The following is a 19,797-nucleotide window of genomic DNA, read 5'->3' on the forward strand; positions in this document are numbered from 1 at the left end:
AACGAATGGAGGAAGAACAAGGGAGGAGTGATACAGTAAAAGATACACTAGTTGGCGTCCTTGAGATGGCTGGTCTTAACACTTACAGACGTGGACAAATTATTAGCAAAATTGGAGATTTTTATTATATATTTTTACAAAATATGATTCTTCAATTTAGACTACAGTTGACATCTTTGCGTATTTCCAAATTATTAGAAAAATTGAAGATTTGTATTGTATATTTTTACAAAATTTGACTCTTCAATTTAGACTACAATTGATATTTTTGCATATTTACAAATTATTAGCAAAAGTGAAGATTTTTTTCTATATTTTTACAAAATTCGATTCTTCAATTTGGACTACAGGTGACATTTTGGATATGTCCAAATTATTAGCAAAACTGAATATTTATATTATATATATTTTTTACAACATTTGACTCTTCACTTTAAACTGCAGTTGAAATTTTTGCATATTTACAAATTATTAGCAAAATTGAAGATTTTATTATATATCTTTTACAAAATTTGACTCTTCAATTTAGAATAGCCTACATTTTTGCATATTTATATCTACTGTAATTATAGAAATATGCAAAATTTTCAACTGTAGTCTAAATTGAAAAGTCAAATTTTGTAAATGGAATTATCATAAAAATCGTCAATTTTGTTAATAATTTGTCCACGTCTGTACGTGAGCTCCAAGAATACAAATCCTAGTATACAGGGTGTTTAAAAAATACGGGGCATAATTTCAGGTATGTATTGTCCACATGTAGACAATCAAAATAGTTCATTACAACATGTGTCCAGAAATGCTTCATTTCCGAGTTATGGCCTTCACAACATTGAAATTCACCGGAACGTTTTTCTTTCCGCAGGTCGTTGTCATTACAGAAGATGTTCAAAATGTCCACCTCCTGCTTGAATACAGACCTCACATCGATGTCTCATTGACCTGCGAATACGATCCCAAAGTCCAGGAGTATTGCGTATGTCCTCAGAACATGCCACAATTCGATTCCGAAGGGATTCCAAATCAGGCACCGGAGACGAATAAACCAATGATTTTAAATGGTCCCACAAGTAGAAATCGAGAGGGTTCAGATCAGGTGAGCGTGGAGGCCAATCAATTGGGCCACCTCTACCTATCCATCGATCAGGAAACATTCGATCCAAGTACCTACACAACACTGAATGTAACCTTCGCCTCGGAATGAACTGTCAGAGTGCCCTCTTAATATCTCCTTTGACGGCAACGACCTGCGAAAAGAAAAACTTTCCGGTGAATTTCAATGTTGTGAAGGCCATAACTCGGAAATAAAACATTTTCGGACACATGTTGTAATGAACTATTTTGATTGTCTACATGTGGGAAATACATACCTGAAATTATGCCCCGTATTTTTGAAACACCCTGTATATTCAGTGTTATACAGTCAGAGCACACAACATTGTGCAATTGACAAAGTCAGTAATAAAAAACAAAACAATAAAATTAATTCAAAAACTCTCAACAACATTGACATTAAAAAACTCATTAATTTCATAAAATGGTATGTTGATTAACCAACCAGAGACAAGTCTGTTAAAAGACTTCCTGTCCACATTAAAAAGATATCTCGGAAATTTATTTGCTATTTTTAAAGACATAATAAAATAATTATTCATTGTTTTAGTCAGCCTACACTTAGGTATGTCAAAAAAGTCACGGTTTCTGGTGTTGTATATATGAACATCATTCCTATGTGTCAACATATGTGAATTTTCTTTGACGAAATTTAGGGCTTGATAAATATACAGTGATGTTACAGTCATAATCTTTTCATTTACAAATAACAGTCTGCAGTGTGCCTTCATTGATGAATTAGTTATAATTCTAATAGCTTTTTTGTAACATAAGTACCTTATCAGTATGAGTACTATTACTCCATAAAAGTAGTCCGTAAGAAAGTATACTATGAAAATAAGAAAAATAGACAACTAATGTAATTCTTCGGAACATACATTTTCAAATTTCGCAGAAGAAATATCACTCTTGACAATTTTTTTACAAACAGAATCAACATGGTCTGCCCAAGTAAGTGTGCTGTCCACAGTAATACCGGTACCAAGAAGTTTAAAATTATTATTTTCCATGACTGTACTACTAAACAACAAAAATGCAGTTTTATTTTCATTTAAAAGAAATTTATTAGAACTAAACCATTTCTTGGCTTTATTAGTGATTATAGTGATTTCAGTGATTATAAATAAGGGCTTTATAAGATAGTTGGGAACCATATATGGTAGCTAATCAACTAAAAATTTAAATTCCTGTTCATACTGCAATAATTATAGTAGCTGGTTGTGATTTAATTTCTTTTGGTTTAATTTTGTTAAGATTATGAATTTGTATATTGAAATTAATAGCAAGAGAATCCATTTTTAGCCTGAAGGTCAGATATCTCATTCTGAGTGCATGATCTCATTTAAAGAAGTCATTTCGCAGGTGAAAAAGTCGAAATGTGGATGTAACTAGGGTTGCCAACCCTCTCTATTTCCTAACATCTCCTGTATTTGCCCCTAATTTTTAACAATCTCCCGGTTCTCATATTTTTCTTCTCTTCAAGCATTTTTCTCCCTTATTTTTGCAATGTAAAAATCATCTTTCTAAACATTTGATTTTGCCATGAATGATGACTGTTTATGTGATAAATTCTGTTGTTCAAGAGATACATTGAAATATGCAGTCTATGTAGATGGTAATGCTTGATAGAAATGGGTTTTAATGCTCATACAAAGATAATGTTTTATCTCATGAACAATAATTGGACAGATGTTCGAAACAGAAGCATGACACATCTAATCAAATCAGAGCTGCAAACTGCAGTCAACTTAAACTATTATGTGAGACAAAATCTGTCTCAAAATACCCTTAATTTAAGCCTAGCTGCCGAAGTGTAGAATAAAGTTGCTTTTTAGTAACGGAACTGAATAATTTGCAAATTTTCTATGTGAAATTTTGTCGATTTCTTAATCTCCCATATATTCTTAAAAAAAAGTTGGCAACCCTAGATGTAATAGTAATACATGTTAAGAAGAAGTGGGAGAGTCAATGAAACTCAGACATCAGCAAGAATAGACACACATTTATTTATTTATTTATTCTGGTGTAGTTAAGGCCATCAGGCCTTCTCTTCCACAACACCAGGAATACAAATACAATAATAGAAATAAACAGAAAAAAAATACACTATATGCAAAATAAAGCTGCACAAGAAATAAAGAGAGAGAGAGAAAAAACACTATAAACAAAGTAAAGCCACACAAAAATATACACAGGTTGCAGTCACACAAACTTTAAATGAGTGATTAAGTATCATAATTAATTGTATCCTAACTAATTAACTAACATAAATAAGAAACTTGCAATTTTAATCTAGTTTGAAAAAGAAAAAAAAAAAACAAATCAATACTTCTAGCAATACCTAAAAACATTAACTAAGACAAAATTTTCCAATTTAATTTTGAATTGTGATAAAGTCCAGCAGTCCCTGATGTCATTAGGTAACGAATTCCAGAGGCGAGGTATTTCTACAGTATAGGAAGTTGAGTATGAAGACATTCTATGAGTCTCCATTCAATCTCCATTGCCAGGTGAAATGAAGTGATTGCCATTTGTTACATTTGTGGCACATTTATTTAAGGCTCATCTCGATATTTGTCTGAACACTCCCCTAGGGGAAATCATGAGGAAACCACAGGCAGGATGAATGGTCTCACTTTATGAAGCAGAGACAATTGCCTAATTTATGCTGATTAAAAAAATTTGAGCCTTTGCTAAAAGAAAACATTACTATTATTATTACAGAGAACTTACTTGGGATCTTAATGACAAGCAGGTTAGGGTAGTAAATTCAAAGAGAAGCTCGAGAAAATACATAAAATAATAATAATAATAATAATAATAATAATAATAATAATAATGATTTATTTAACCTGGCAGAGTTAAGGCCATACGTCCTTCTCTAACACTCAACCAGGAGTAAAACTGCGTTACAAAAAACACTACAAATTTACAAAGTACACTACAATTTTACACACAAAACTGAATAAGATAATAATAATAAAATGTAAACAACAAGTATATAGAAATGAGACATAATATATAACATACAGAAAGAAAGAAAAAAAACATAATAAAATGTGAACAGCAGGTCAAAATAAATGAGACATACAAAGTATAAAAAAATAAGACAATTATTGATAATAATAATAATAATAATAATAATAATAATAATAATAATAATAATAATGAAACAATATAAGAATAGTAATAATACTACTAATAGTAGTAATAAAATAGTGCAGTACAAAGCATACAATGAATACAATATTTTTAAGTACACACAGTAAGGAAAATTATGATTTATATATAGCTCATAGATATATCATTATCGGAAAATATGAAAACAAAAATATAAAATAAGTTGAATATCACTAGAACATAAAAAAAAATGTGAATACGTGGAAACATGCAATACACTTGTCATAATAGTAAGTTAGTTTGGCAACTCGTCATAAGATAATTTTCTAACTTGGATTTGAAAGATTTCAATGTTCGGCAGCCCTTGAATGGTAGTAAACCATACAGTGTCTGACTCAAATAATAAAAATTAAAGATGAGTTCCTGATATCCATGATACTCAAGAGATATCAGTATCAATATCGATCTGTACTCATGATTAGGAGCTTGATACAGCAATTTTTAATTAATATTGTCATAAGTAGCACTTTTTTTAGTGGTCACAACGTCACAAGAAACATTTGTCTCATTCATGAGCTCCTAAATACCTGGCACTAAGTAATGGGTCTGCCTCCAAGCCCTATTCCATAAGAAAAACACACTACTGTACTTTATTTACAGATGATTTGGGTGTATGATGAAAGAAAACTTTGTTAGGTTCAGAAATGTAATGTCTGTCAGTCTGTTTTCTGAATACTAAAACTGAGACATCAGAATGTATTTTGTGTAAATATATTATTCTTCTTGAAATGTTTTACTGAATGAATTCAGCATTTTAGTGGTCACACATTCAGATTAATGAGGTTTCACTGTAAGTTTTTGTAAGTATTAAATAGCTACCTGTACATTGATTTTGAATGTTATTATTTTTTATCCTTCATTAGTGGCTGTTCGGTTAAGAAATGCAGCATTGGTACATTTATTTTTATATTATAAGCTGGATCTCATATCATTATTGTGATGAATGAATTTGATTAAATATTTTTCTTCACCGATGTCTGTTTTGTCATTTTTATACATAATGAAAAGAGTACTTAAAATATTTGTTACACAAATTTACTGTACAACCCAGACACATGTAACATATGTGTGACAAGAAAGGCTTCTTAAAACCCTCAGCAGTTGAAGATTGAAGTAGAGACATTTAAGTTTACGTTGCAGGAAACCAAGGTAACATACATAAGTAATATATAGAGATGTATTTAGTACGTCGTTGTACAGTAATTCATTCAAAGATAGCTACAAAGTTCAGATAATTCAAACGATTGGAAACAATTTTAATATACCGGGCTAGAGGTATCAAGAAATAATTGTTCACCATTTATTAACAGAAGAATATTTTATTGTTATATGTTTGGCACAAGATGCAGAAACTCTCCAAGATTTTATTTTTATAATAACAATGCAAGAAAATTGAAGAAAACAAAAAAGATACGATTTATGTCACGAATTGCTAACAGTCAACATTAATCATTCTAATTGAACGTAAAATGTGGATACTACAGCAAAAAGTGAAGAGCGTGCTTTGGCTTGCTTAAATTAAAGCTGTTGCCAGAGTTCAACGCCGATTTCGTCTAGAATACAACGTGGATCCACCTACGTCGAAATCAATTCTGTGGCCCGGAGGAAAAAGGTCTTAAGTAAAAATTTTATACTTTTCAATAGAGCAAAAGAAAGATTGTGTCAATTATAGAGTTATTTTAATTAAGAGGTTTTTCCTGGATATTATTTGTTTATATTTCTTCTAAAATAAGTAATGTTGCTCATTTAACAATTTTCTTGGTTATTTCCAAAAATAGCCGCACTTAAGCCCTTTTAAGACTAGAAGCCAAACTGAGTAGAAGGGACTATTAAACATAAGACCTTTTTCATGTCAAAATAAATGAGAAATGTAAATTATTATGAATGCAAAATGGGTCTTAAACAATCATAGGACTGTTGATGAGAGAGAGATGGAACGGAGAAAAATTCTCTCCGGCGCCGGGATTTGAACCCGGGTTTTCAGCTCTCCGTGCTGATGCTTTAACCACTAAGCCACGCCGGGTACAATCCCGACACCGTTGAGAATCGTCTCAGATTAAGCTCCATCTCTTGGGTTCCCCTCTAGTGGCCGCCCTCTGCACTACGTCATAGATGTCTATGCACGCAGGACCGAAGTCCATACATGTGTAGAGGTGCACTCAAATGAGTGACTGGTTGGCCGGGGTCCGACGGTATGGGCGCCGTCTTTAAATCACAAAGTGATGGCGCCCATACCGTCGGACCCCGGCCAACCAGTCACTCATTTGAGTGCACCTCTACACATGTATGGACTTCGGTCCTGCGTGCATAGACATCTATGACGTAGTGCAGAGGGCGGCCACTAGAGGGGAACCCAAGAGATGGAGCTTAATCTGAGACGATTCTCAACGGTGTCGGGATTGTACCCGGCGTGGCTTAGTGGTTAAAGCATCAGCACGGAGAGCTGAAAACCCGGGTTCAAATCCCGGCGCCGGAGAGAATTTTTCTCCGTTCCATCTCTCTCTCATCATCTGAGAAAGCAGAATATCTGCATGAAAATATCATATGTACTTCGGTACATCAAAATAAAAAAAAAAAAAAAAAAAAAAAAAAATCATAGGACTGTTTACCCCGGTGCTTAAAGTTTTAAAAGGAAAGGACATCAGTATGTGATAAAATGGCTAAAATACAAGTTAGACCTTTTTAATAGGGAAGCATGGAAAGTAAACATGTGATGGTTTGTAAGGAATAAAGTATTAAATATTCTTAAGTCCTTTATTCTGTGTGTGCTCGATTCAAAAAGTACTTAGGACATTTGGTGAAGCTCTATAAATCCAGTCAGGAGTCTTATTTGACTTTAACCGTTTTACCAGATTGTAGAGAATTGTTTCTGCTTTCAGAATATATAAAAATATCATTTTCACAAAAAACTGACTTAAGACCTTTTTCCTCCCGGCCACAGAATTTTGCAGTGGATAGAACTCTTAAAGAGACAGGATTCTTGATGCCACAAACAGGCAAACATCCCAAGAAAAAAAAAACAGAAGAAACTGTCGATCGTATACGAACTGCATTCAACTGAAGCCCAAGGAAGACCATTAGGCAAGCTATTCATCAGTTACAGATTCCCAAATCAATTCTTCATTACGTTCTTCATAAACGACTCAGCTTGACGAATTGACGAAAACCCTTCATATCTTGAGGAAGTGATATTCAGTGACGAAGCTACATTCCACCTCTGCGGTAAAGTTAACCATCACAACTGCTGCATATGGAGATCCGAGAACCCTCGTGGTGGAACACCAAAGAGACACGGAAAAAGTTAATGTCTGGTTGGGGTTAATGCATAATGCAATTATTGGTTCATTCTTCTTCTTGAAGAAAACCGTTACTTTGATATGCTAGAAAATTTTGCTGTGCCACAAATCCCACTTGGATTAACATTTCAGGTGCTTCACCACATTATTATTACGATGTTACCACTTTCCTTCATAGAAATTTTCCTTGTCGTTGGATTGGAAGAGATGGACCTAAAGCCTGGCCACCAAGGTCTCCTGATTTGACTCCGTTGGATTTCTTTGCCTGTTGTTTCATTAAAAGCTTTGTGCATCCCAATCCAAAATTCGTTACAATTGAGACAATGCAACAGGTTAGAAATTGACCGCACAACGCTTCAAATGTTGCAAAACACTTGGAGGGAATTGGAATATTGTTTGGACATTTACGGAGCAACAAGAGGTGCTCACATTGAGATACACTGAACAGGATGCAAAACTATAAAATTTCGGTGCTGGACCCCGGACTCATTTCACCGGCATTATCATCTTCATTTCATTCAGACGCTAAATAACCTAAGTTGTTGATAAAGCGTTGTAAAATAACCTACTAAAAAAGCTATAACTTTAAAACAAATTTTCAGTTAATTACTCTCATGGCTAAGTCAGGTTTTTCCTTTATTCCTTGATGCCTCTAACCTGGACATGGTGTATATTATAAATGTATAGTTAGAAGTATGTGATAATTTATTTTCTTCGACTGAAAACATCCAGATCCCATATCCAATACTATAATATATACTTGTCATACTAAAATTAATTATTTAATCAAATGCTTAGACATCTGTTACGCCACTCAGTCCCTGCAGTGTCTGAATTCTGATGATCCGCTTGTGTTAAGAACCCAGGAACTCTTCCACACTCTCCTAAGCTCTGATTATGAGATTGGAGTAGTGTGGACTCCGGGTCATGTTGGCATCCCTGGTAACGAGGCCGCGGATGATGCAGCAAGGGATGGTGCTATGAATGGATTTGAGGTGTATTGGCGTGAGAGGTGGCAAAACATTCAAAATTACTTAAAATATAAAATATGGTGGCAATGGGAAGGAGAATGATCGGCATAAGAGGGAAACAAATTTGCGAAATATCAGGAATACTGTTTGAGTTGGGATTCGTCGTCAAAAGCATCACGACACGAAGCAGTTTTACTTTCCTGGTTAATGATTGGCTACTGTCGTCTGACACATGGCTATCTCCTACGTGGCAAGCCTCGGTCGGAGTGTGATATGTGCCATGTACCACTTACAGTCGAACATACGTAGTACTTACTTACTTACTTACTTACAAATGGCTTTTAAGGAACCCGAAGGTTCATTGCCGCCCTCACATAAGCCCGCCAGCGGTCCCTATCCTGTGCAAGATTAATCCAGTCTCTATCATCATATCCCACCTCCCTCAAATCCATTTTAATATTATCCTCCCATCTACGTCTCGGCCTCCCTAAAGGTCTTTTTCCCTCCGATCTCCCAACTAACACTCTATATGCATTTCTGGATTCGCCCATACGTGCTACATGCCCTGCCCATCTCAAACGTCTGGATTTAATGTTCCTAATTATGTCAGGTAAAGAATACAATGCGTGCAGTTCTGCGTTGTGTAACTTTCTCCATTCTCCTGTAACTTCATCCCGCTTAGCCCCAAATATTTTCCTAAGCACCTTATTCTCAAACACCCTTAACCTATGTTCCTCTCTCAGAGTGAGAGTCCAAGTTTCACAACCATACAGAAGAACCGGTAATATAACTGTTTTATAAATTCTAACTTTCAGATTTTTGGACAGCAGACTGGATGATAAGAGCTTCTCAACCGAATAATAACACACATTTCCCATATTTATTCTGCGTTTAATTTCCTCCCGAGTGTTATTTATATTTGTTACTGTTGCTCCAACATATTTGAATTTTTCCACTTCTTCGAAGGATAAATCTCCAATTTTTATATTTCCATTTCGTACAATATTCTGGTCACGAGACATAATCATATACTTTGTCTTTTCGGGATTTACTTCCAAACCGGTCGCTTTACTTGCTTCAAGTAAAATTTCCGTGTTTTCCCTAATCGTTTGTGGATTTTCTCCTAACATATTCACGTCATCCGCATAGATAAGAAGCTGATGTAACCCGTTCAATTCCAAACCCTGCCTGTTATCCTGAACTTTCCTAATGGCATATTCTAAAGCGAAGTTAAAAAGTAAAGGTGATAGTGCATCTCCCTGCTTTAGCCCGCAGTAAATTGGAAAATCATCAGATAGAAACTGACCTATACGGACTCTGCTGTATGTTTCACTGAGACACATTTTAATTAATCAAACTAGTTTCTTGGGAATACCAAATTCAATAAGAATATCATATAATACTTCCCTCTTAACCGAGTCATACGCCTTTTTGAAATCTATGAATAACTGATGTACTGTACCCTTATACTCCCATTTTTTCTCCATTATCTGTCGAATACAAAAAATCTGATCAATAGTCGATCTATTACGCCGAAAACCGCACTGATGATCCCCAATAATTTCATCTACGTACGGAGTTAATCTTCTCAAAAGAATATTGGACAAAATGTTGTACGACGTCAACAAAAGTGATATTCCTCGAAAGTTACCACAGTTGGTTTTGTCCCCCCTTTTAAAAATAGCGAACATACGTAGTAGAATCATTAATTTTGTGGACTGGCGCCTGGAGCGTAGGCAAAAAGCAGAATCCAGGTGTCGTGCCAGTTGCCACGTAACACGGCGTTCACTATCGTCCCTCAAAATAGTCGCCGTTGGCCGCTATGCAAGTCTGTCAATGTTGGTATACTTGCTGCTGGAAGCAGTCCTCAAACTTATTGGCAGGAAAATTAATAAAGAAATAGTTATCAAGTTCTTTTTGCTGTACGCACAAAAACATTGTTACAATTCAATTTTCCGTACGAATACCGCAAAGTTGTCAGAGTAATATAAACAGATATGATGAAACATTATGAAAACTATCACCTCACGATATCAATACATCGCCAACCATAAAACACAGAAATTGTAGTCAAGGCCTCCTAATGTAGCAAAAATAATTTTATTTAGCTTTATTTATAGAAACATAGGCTAAATAATAAAGAAATAACTTCACAACGTTATAACTAGACCTACTATAAAGACAACGTAGTATTAGGAGGCCGTGACTTCTAGCCTACAAAAATCTCAATAGTCTGTGATTTATTTATTAGGTTAATTAATTCACATAGAATTTCCATGTAGTGTGCCAAAAAATATTGTACGTAACTAGTACGAAAATATCTTTCGCGCACTCGTTTCGAAATTCCGGACTCGGCTAATGCCTCGTCCTTAAACATCTCACGTGTACAAAAAAGTATCACTTTCTGTCCAGTTACGTAAATAACTATCATCTTCTGATTTCAAAACCAATATTTCACTTGCTTATTTTAACGTTGTTTTTAATATAACGGAATGGAATTTTAACTTTGTTTCTTTTCTCATCGATTTCCAAAAAATCTTTTTATAACTCATTGAATCATTTTATTTTTGGATGTTTGGATGAATAATATAATAATAATAATAATAATAATAATAATAATAATAATGTCCGCTGAGTTAGCTCTGTGGTAGCGTGTCTGCCTCCAGACTAGCCGGGCCGGGTTCATTCACAGTGGGATCAGAATTTTTCATGTGAAATTTCTACCTCGGGACTAGGAGAGATGGTGGTGCACAACTTCTAATCACTGAATTGTGCACCAATATGCCTGGGTTAAATCCTAAATCTCTCCGCAGTGAGTCGCCCTGAGTGGCGCAGTTGGTATAGCGCTGGTCTTCTGTGGCCGAGGTTGCGGGTTCGATCCCGGTTCAGGTCGATGGCATTTAAGTGTGCTCATGTCACTTAATGGCATGTAAAAGAACTTCTCCGGGACAAAATTCCGGCACACCGGCGACGCTGATATAACCTCTGCAGTTGCGAGCGTCTTTAAATAAACCATAATTTATTTATTTTTTATCTCCGCTGTGCAAATGAAGAGAAGGCATATGTCACTGTTCATAGTGATTCGTTCGTCGGACGGGGACGTTAAGCCTGGCGGCCCTCTTGGTGCTATTCGACAGGAGTAGGTTACGTGCCGGCACCGGGTTTCCCCTTCTCCCGTCCAGACACTACACTTACACGAACACTTACACGTACACTCACCCTAGTACACGACATAACTCTCCACAGATACACATTATGTACAGTGTGGTCCGCCGAAGTGGTGTACAATATGCGGAACCCGAATCACGTAAAGTGAAGTGGGTAGGCATTGGATACATAATAATAATAATAATAATAATAATAATAATAATAATAATAATAATAATAATAATAATAATTTAAAGAAATTCTGCATTGTCACTGATGCAGTCCACACCTGTGGAGTAATGGCTGGCGCGTCCGGCCGCGAAACCAGGTGGCCCGGGTTCGATTCCCGGTCGGGGCAAGTTATTATCGCCGCACTCTCATGGTTAACATTCGGCAGGTCTTTGAAATTTAATTGCATTATTGTTTTCAATTTCTTATGTCGCCGCTCCAATCACTCGCCTCAATTTCAATATTGCAACCAATAAGCTGCTTCCATTATTAAATGACACCTACTTGTCTAATCCACGTGGATTAAAATCGAGGTTGCAATGTCTTGTGCTGAGGACGAACATTAAGGTATGTGATTTTTAAAATTATTATTAAAGAGTTATTATTAAGAGTTAAGAATGTCAACGTACTCGTATATGAAATAATAATAATAATAATAATAATAATAATAATAATAATAATAATAATAATAATAATAATAATAATAATAGCCATTTAACAATATAACAAACTAGTGCTTATTCTTATCGAGGAAGTAGACGTGACAACGTGACGCTTAGAGTGAAACCTACAGAGCAACAATCGGTCGGCAAAATTATGTTTTAAAAGCACACCGCACGTTGTTGTATGATGCCGACATGTTAACCATGAGAGCGCGGCGATAATACCTGGTTGAGGTTTTTTCCGGGGTTTTTCCTCAACCCAATACGAGCAAATGCTGGGTAACTTTCGGTGCTGGACCCCAAACTCATTTCACGGGCATTATCACCTTCATCTCATTCAGACGCTAAATAACTTAAGATGTTGATAAAGCGTCGTAAAATAACCTACTAAAATAAAAAAAGAGTCATTGTTGCACGTAATTTTGAAGACAAAACAGCCATTTCGCTTTAACGGTGAAGCCACTGACATCGGCTATATTTTCGTATCATGTATGGTTAACATTATACACGGTAGATGGCACTGGCGTCGGCAGAGGCGGTACATTGACATCCTTGAACCCCCTGAACATCCAGCTATTTCGTTTCCATCGGCAGTTGTCAGGCAACTCGCGTAAAGACGCGGAGTGGTAGAATTTAGTGGTGTTGTGAGAGAAGATTTTGTATCAAAACATCGCGGATCATTGTTGTTCAGGTAAGTTTTGAATACAAATTACATTAGCTATTAAGAAGAGTTCATAAGCAATCAAACAAGTTGTCCACGTTACCGTTGTTTCACTATAACTAATATTTACATTTGCCTTTGTACATAACGTGAAATTATTTAACATGACATGAAGTCATCATGTTCAGTGTGATGTTATTTTTACTAATTAATGACTCATTTTTAGCGGAACTACTATCATACGATGTGCACACAGTCTTCAGTTGATATAAATGTTTATACGTGAGTCATTTTTCACAATTACATGCATATCCGTGTGTTCGATCCTCACATAACCCTTGAAGTGACAGATTTATGTAATATAACCATACAACCGTCCTTACATATTTCAATGCACTGTTCCTTTCATTCGAGGTACATGCACGGTTAACAGAATTCGCTTCGTGTCATGGATATAAATATTTTATATTATAATTTAACGGATTTTGAATAGCTTACTAATGTTTGTGTTCTGTTAGGACTGTGGCGCGAATTTTAAATATTGCGAATAAATACAATAAACATTGTTGTAGATAGCATATTTTTAATACGTCATTTCCCGTTCACTCATTTGTTTGTAAACGAAGTCACTAATTTGAAAGTTGGTAGAAGATATGGCCGTTTCTTATTAGCCAGGTGTATGTTGTATGTCTTGATGGCCCTTTTGAATTTCAATAAAGGAACAGGAAGGAAGCTACATGGAATATCCGACCACTGACATCTGCTCTTCAGAATGCGTGCTAGGGGGTGAAGGGACCAATAAGCACGAGATGTAGGCTTACTCATTCTTATACAATATAATTTTTGCTCTGTCATTTAGAGTTGGTTATGCCGCATTTTATGTTGCAATATGAAGATGTTGTTTACTTTGTTATTTTAGCCTGTAGGGGAGTGAGAAGAGTGATTATCTACTACGTATTGCCTTTATGTAAACTACAAAATACACTTATTTGAACTGATGTTATGACTATATTAAAATATTACGTTATAAAAAAACATTGGCGGACAAAAAATTTGGGAGACGTGAATTTTACTTTGTAAATGTATTTAATAGGTCACCAATATGTTTTAAATAGTGATTAATAAGATTATAATCTTGTTATAAAAATGAACATGACTTCGTAACACCAACAATTACTAACAATAATGCCCATTGTTGTCACACTGCATAAGCAAAATTTTGTTCAAATCTAGATTGTGATGTTATTGTTGGTAATATGAAGTCATAATCATTTTCGTTTTCAGTCTACGCTACGTTTATAATCGTGTAATTAAATTAATCACCATTTAAAACATATTGGTGACATATTAAATGCAAAATAAAATTCAAGTATCCGAAATTTTTTGTTCGCCATTGTATCAAGCATAACTTACAGGCTGCACATAATGGGTATAGGTTATCTAAAACCATAAAGCGTAATTCTTCCGTGTAACTGAGTTTATTGACATTGTATTAGATAAAAATATGAAGCACTTGGGTTGTAATCAGTCAATAACTGATTCTCGATTCATACATCGAATATATATAGAATAAGGTGTAGAAATGTGATTTACTATATATTTATTTTGAATCACTTTATTCAACTTCCACTAAAAGTAGCTGTCAAAAGACAAAGAGTACAAAAAAGGACACGTACAGGAAACCAGAATTTTTTGAAAATTACGTAAAATAGTAGAGATAAAAGTAATCCACAAACGATTCGGGAAAACACGGAAATTCTACTTGAAGCAAGTAAAGCGATAGGTTTGGAAGTAAGTTCCGAAAAGACTAAGTATATGATTATGTCTCGTGACCAGAATATTGTACGAAATGGAACTATACAAATTGGAGATTTATCCTTCGAAGAGGTGGAAAAATTCAAATATCTTGGAGCAACAGTAACAAATATAAATGACACTCGGGAGGAAATTAAACGCAGAATAAATATGGGAAATGCGTGTTATTATTCGGTTGAGAAGCTTTTGTCATCTAGTCTGCTGTCAAAAAATCTGAAAGTTAGAATTTATAAAACAGTTATATTACCGGTTGTTCTATATGGTTGTGAAACTTGGACTCTCACTTTGAGGGAGGAACAGAGATTAAGGGTATTTGAGAATAAGGTTCTTAGGAAAATATTTGGGGCTAAGAGGGATGAAGTTACAGGAGAATGGAGAAAGTTACACAACGCAGAACTGCACGCATTGTATTCTTTACTTGACATTATTAGGAACATTAAATCCAGACGTTTCAGATGAGCAGGGCATGTAGCACGTATGGGCGAATCGAGAAATGCATATAGAGTGTTAGTTGGGAGGCCGGAGGGAATGAGACCTTTGGGGAGGCCGAGACGTAGATGGGAGGATGATATTAAAATGGATTTGAGGGAGGTGGGGTATGATGATAGAGACTGGATTAATCTTGCTTAGGATAGGGACCAATGGCGGGCTTATGTGAGGGCGGCAAAGAACCTCCGGGTTCCTTAAAAGCCGTAAGTAAAGAATAATAAGTAAACGTGTTAGAGAAAAATGAATTAGGACAAAATACGATAGCAGACATACCAAGAAGGAAGAATTGAACATTAATTAGATATAGGCCTAAATGATTTTTAAGAATAGGTGATGAACCTTTAAGGGCAGACATAGGTATTAAACTAATAAACTCATTTTTGAGTCCGAATTTTCTGTAGAATGTTACAAAGGTTCTGGGGGAGTAATTCTACAGAAGAATAGACCAAGGAGGCACCAATTTTTTCTTTAACAATTATTTAATATGAATGAAGCACGTGGTTTTACTTTCCGGCACCTAATACTTCCCACAGAATAACCAAGAACTATTCATGTGTTGTACGTAGTAATGAATAGATGTATCGCCGCCATGATGACACGTGCCGATGAGACATATAATTCAAGTACGTAAGTTCGCTCGAGAGGCTCAGGTGGAATTTTTTGGACTGTGGATGTTTGTGGATATGGATCGCTCCAGCAAGAAAACGTATTAAGTGCCAGTGGAGGTGCAAATTTCTGGACAGTTGATATTTGGGGACCTGGACCGCATCAGTAAGAAAGCATTTTTAGTGCCAGTAGAGATAGAGATTGTCGACAAAGGACGTATTTCGACATAATTAATAATCTGTTTTACATTTAAATGGTGAACTTTTCACTCGTGACGTCTGATGTGGACAAAGTGATAATGAAACATTCGCATTCAACTCAAACAAAAAACCAAAAAGTCAAACCACGTGCTTTTTTTTTCTCTCTCTTGTACAGAGGATTGACCTGAAGGCTTACACTGCAGCCTGGGGCTTATTGTGCTTACCACTCCTATTCTGTGAATGATTGGGTAGCTTAACGGCCGCGCTCTTATACAAGTACAGCACGCCGCACCGTGAACTTAACCCGGACTATTGTATGGTTGATGATACGTGAATTAATGATGGCGAAATGAGTCCGAGGTCCAACGCCTAAAGTTACCCAGCAATTCTGCTTCAATTGGTTGAGAGAAAACCCTAACCAGGAAACTTGTCCCAACCAGGATTTGAACCCGGGCCCGCTTGTTTCGTAGCCAGACGTGCTGACCATTACTCCACAGCGGTGGACTAAACCACGTGTTCAGTAATTAGTCTATACTTATACAATTCATAATGTTCAATTCTTAAAGAAGGAATGATGCCTTTTTGGTTCAGTTTCTCTGTAGAATTACGTCTGTTCCTCCGGCTGTTCCTTTCGCTCCAGTCATTAGACTAATTACTTCTACGGACGATAGATGGTATTTATCTAAGAAATATGGATTTGTGGTCTCGTAGCTTACTCATTTTTCATGATTGAAGTCATTGGACTAGTTTTCGGACGCCCCGATTCTTCTTGTGGTCAATTACGTAACTAGTAGATGTACCTGGTGAAATAGCAATCATATCTGTCCTTCTACATGATCCGTCTTTGGAAGTAGAAGGTAATGTTTTGCTCTTAGATTGTCGGCAGTTAACGTTCTTATACAATGGTGACTAGCAGAGCGAGGAAGTTTGTACCGAAACTGTTAAGTTGTGTGATGTTGGACCATATCTCTACCGAATGAAAATTAGTAGCGCAGCCTCAATGTTAGTAAACCACAATGACAAACGTGTAGAGCCGGGTAGTAACCAATCATGTGCTCCAATCGTTCACGGCCTTAGAACAAGAAAATAATAAACGAATAAAAAAAAATAATAATTTTTAATTATAAACTTCGTAACTTCCAAACTAAAAATAATTTACGCATACATATAAAAGTAACATACAAAATAGGCAATGCAATTGTGACAACAAATAACACTGATTATTTTCATTTCATCAAAAGAAATGCTCCTTAGATGTTCAGAAAAAAAAAAACAATATTTTGTACTCTGAAAATATCCTCTCTAGGTCACAAGACGTTACTGGAGCAAATATGATACAGTATTTCTTACAATCGTCAGGTGAACAACAACTTCGTGAATCTAATAGTGTATCTCATGTGAGGCATATAGGGCTACTATTAAATCCACAATTGCTTTAAAGAAAAATTTTCATTTCTATTGTACTGACAGCTAGGAAGTTCATATCGTAATTCCGATGTTGAACTTGGACTGTAACGCAACCGGATGCATAGCAACACGGGACGTCAACATTTAACGAAGAATAATCCGGGAAAAAATAAACGTGTTACACACTGCTGTTTGCATAATTATTTAATGACAGATGAGTTTACTTTTTTGGAATAATGCATAATATTAACATTAAGTAAATAATAAAATAACAGAATAGCTCACTTTGTTCAGAACCTAAACTATTAATACATACATTTAAAATAGGCCTAGTTATCTTTTTATAATGTGTACAATAAATTGTGTTTCTCTTTACTGCACTAGTGTGATAAAGTAGGCCTATCTCATTGGGACATTTTTGTGAATGTCATGAACTTTGACATTACGCAATAAAAGTGGATAAACTTATAAAATCATTCAAACTTGACGAACAAAGTTCCGTTGAAAGCCTTTCCACCTGGCGTTTTTAAATGACAGTGTTAAGAGACCGGTATTCAGGTAGCCTTGAGTGTGGCGATAAGATAAGCCAAACGTGTGCATTACGAGCGCGGTGATTGATTGATTGATCTCCTTACACTTATGTCGGTTAGACGCATTTCTACGCCCTATTTGTCGTTATTGGCAAAGTCCGACGGATGTTCGGGTGACACTCGTGAATCCGACGTTAACAGATGGGCCATCCCTTCCTGAGCTCTGCAGGTAAGGTCTCATCATTTACTGACGAGCACAAACCTAGATCCCAGAGCCCCAATTCCTTAAGACCTAGGTCAGAATCGAAAACCCATACTATCCCCAGATATCACCTCTGCCAATTTTTACTATTACAGATGATAGATGAAATGTGAGGGAGGTGGAGTGTTGGAATCAAAGAAGAAAACTAGAGTACCCCGAGATAAATCCTCTGCAACGTCTGTTTTGTTTAATACAACGTCCACTCAGACCTTATCGGAGAGCGAACCCGGGCCACGTGGATGGGAGGACAGCGCGCTAGCACTGTAGCCACAGACGTGGCTGCGAGCGCGGTATGCTCGATCTTGCTAGACTCGAGGCTGGTAGATTGGAGGCAGGTCGAGAGAAGAAATGTGTCTTGAAGATTGTAATGCACACGACGGAGCTAGTAGGGGTTTGCGAGGAATCACCTTCAGTAAGTCCTCCTAAAGCAGGGATGCAGAACTGAAAAAGAGAGAAAGAGAGGGAGGGGTGGAAGCATGGGGAAAGCATTAGTTCCCCTTCCACAGTCTACCGGCGTTGAATGATGTCTTCGTGATCAGTGTTGCCAATTCAGCGGTTTTCCCGCTAGATCTAGCGTTTTTCGGCGTTAGTTTAGCGGGTAAAATTTATGAAATTTGTATTGCTGATATAGGGATTTAGCGGATATTTTTAGCACTCACAGCGGCAAAATAATATAATTTTACATTGACAATATAGCAATTTAGCGGTTTCTGCCCGGCTTCACAGCGAATTTTTAAGAATCGAGTTGGCAACACTGTTCGTGATCCATCCGCAACCTTGTGACGGATTACAAGCGACTGGTGCCCATGAATAGAATGACGAAAGAATTTCCGACCGCCGGATTTAGGCCTAGGCAACCTAGGCGAATCACGAAATGCAAACCGCTAGCACACAAGATGAAAGTGTTCCCTGATAGTAGAGTTGGGTCGATTCGTGAACGAATCGTTCATTCGAACGACTAATAATAAAGAATCGTAAGAATCGATTCGTGGTGTCAACGAATCGTCGTTCAAAAGAATCGTAACGAATCGTCGTTCAAAAGAATAGTAACGAATCGGCATGGTATCGTAACCCACGATTCTATTTACTTGTTTGATGTAACCTGTCAGCGGACATTTCCGAACCGTGCCGAATGTTCCCGAGCGAGAGTGAAATCAAAATACTGCATTTGTTAAGTGTGAAAATAATGAACACAAACATGAAATGTGCATTGTTAAATAGACATGTAATGCAAAAAATGTACTTGATAATAAGATTCAGTTAATAAATTATAATTTAGAAACACTATCTTGGGTAATTTTGTGGACTAATGGAGGTCATGCTGAATGGTTCGAGCTCGACTTCTAGCTCGTTGGTTCGAGCCAATGAGAAAGAGACAATCCAATGTCTCGCCTCTTATGCCATCTATGCGAGAGATGTAGAACGTTTTTGTCCTACGCTGGTTTGCAA

At 36.2% G+C, this 19,797-nt stretch overlaps 1 protein-coding gene across 2 annotated transcripts in view; it reads left to right on the forward strand.

The window, feature by feature from the left end:
• The first annotated feature begins 12,937 nt into the window (after window positions 1–12,937).
• sigmar (Tumor necrosis factor alpha-induced protein 8-like protein sigmar) overlaps window positions 12,938–19,797 on the forward strand; it is a 266,488-nt gene continuing 259,628 nt past the window's right edge. The window contains exon 1 of one of the 2 annotated variants that reach the window (XM_069838687.1): window positions 12,938–13,069. The gene's annotated coding sequence lies outside the window, so the exon portion shown is untranslated. The remainder of the gene's footprint in view (window positions 13,070–19,797) is intronic. The other variant, XM_069838708.1, reaches the window with a different exon arrangement.

Source organism: Periplaneta americana, chromosome 1 (genome assembly GCF_040183065.1).
Source record: "Periplaneta americana isolate PAMFEO1 chromosome 1, P.americana_PAMFEO1_priV1, whole genome shotgun sequence".
Classification (NCBI taxonomy): domain Eukaryota; kingdom Metazoa; phylum Arthropoda; class Insecta; order Blattodea; family Blattidae; genus Periplaneta; species Periplaneta americana.